The sequence below is a fragment of the Rhagoletis pomonella genome, unplaced genomic scaffold (genome assembly GCF_013731165.1).
Source record: "Rhagoletis pomonella isolate Grant_MI unplaced genomic scaffold, Rhpom_1.0 Rhpom_scaffold_00655, whole genome shotgun sequence".
Taxonomy (NCBI): domain Eukaryota; kingdom Metazoa; phylum Arthropoda; class Insecta; order Diptera; family Tephritidae; genus Rhagoletis; species Rhagoletis pomonella.
In genome coordinates, this window is record NW_023459209.1 from 5,035 (window position 1) to 6,663 (window position 1,629).

Sequence of the window (1,629 nt, forward strand, 5' to 3'; positions counted from 1 at the left end):
TTGGAACATTCTAATAAAGGCTTCCAACATTTCGCTGTTACACTTGCCTTCAGCTGATTCCAAGCAAGCATTAAAAATGATACAGCATCTTCAAAAGTTAGTTTTTAAAAATTGTGTGATGTCATCTTTTCCTACAGCTAATACAGTAGATGTTTTTTGTAGTACAGCTTAGTTAAGCGAATAACATTTCGATCCATAGGCTGAATAAAAGGCGTTAAATTTGGAGGCATATAAACAACGAATATTGAGCCATCAGCAGTTTTAAGTTCATCTTCTGGCGGATGGCTAGGGGCGTTATCAAGCAATAGGATAGCTTAGCAAATAATTTTGAACCTAATAACAGCTAAAAACGAAAAAATACTCGGTAAAACTGTTAGGAATTTTAAATGTATTACTCATGTACGTGAGGGACGAAGCAATGGTGAAACCATTCTATGAAGATGTCTGCAGTTACACCATAAATTTCCGATTTTTTCAACAATTTCAGATTTTTGCTTAAACGAAAGGAATTTCCTCGCAGACATGATAACACTTAACAATTATTTAAATGCTAAATTTATTAGCACACAAAAAATAAAAAAAATAAATAATATAAAAAAAACTTTTTAATATACAACGCTTTTATAAATGGACTAAAAAGTAGAAAATAATACTTCTCAGTCCCATAGAATTTGTTTTGATAACTTTTGATTTTGAAATTTTAGCAAAAGTCATTATAAACAATCTATGAAATTGAAAATGAAAAACGTGGAGCGCATGCAATACAAAGCATTCGATGTAATTGACAATAGTCAAACTACATAACGTAGACCTAAAATTTCTACAGCGAAAGTAGAACTTTGAAATCGATTTTAAGCGGTCGTTATTCATATACCCACATCATACATTCATATATTACTTTTCATATCAATTCAAGTGTATTAGTGAGTAGTTTCGGATTAGTCCCAAACTGGTTCCCAACTGGTTCCCGGACTGGTACCCAAATGGTTACCAACTGGTCCCATGAACTAGTTACCAACTGGTCCCAAAGTGGTTACCAACTGGTCCACCTATACCTCAAGTGGTCCACAAGTCACTTCACTTACAAAGCATTCGATTTAGTTGACAATAGTCAAACTAATTTTATTTAAAGAAATGGCGTGTCGTCTATTTCCGGTGTAGCAAACGTAGTACATAGGGCGACATCTAGATGTCATCTACCTCGCCCTATTCACTATGCTTTTTTATAGGAGCTTTTCAAAGCTTTGCTTTGGTGTCGGAACACAACATTGAAAGTTTCTGGATCCACAACATTGAAAGTCTCTGGAACACAACATTGCAAGTTGATAAAAGCGTTGTAAAAATAAAAATAAAAAACACGTAAAACAGCGCACATTCACGCACAAGCGGTTGGAACTCGACAAGAACCAAATAAACATTAGCATCAAATAGTAGCAGCTTTTCTAGTAATAAACATAAAGTGATAAATTTCAGGGAATAACCGCTTTCATTTCCGGTTAAATTTGGTATTTTTTTGTCAATTTATGCTTGCCGTTGCTTTTAAAATTTTGTTCACTATTTAGAGGCTTTCGATTGTTCACTATTTAGAGTAGAGTGTAAATATTTCGGTGTTCACTATATGGAGGTGTT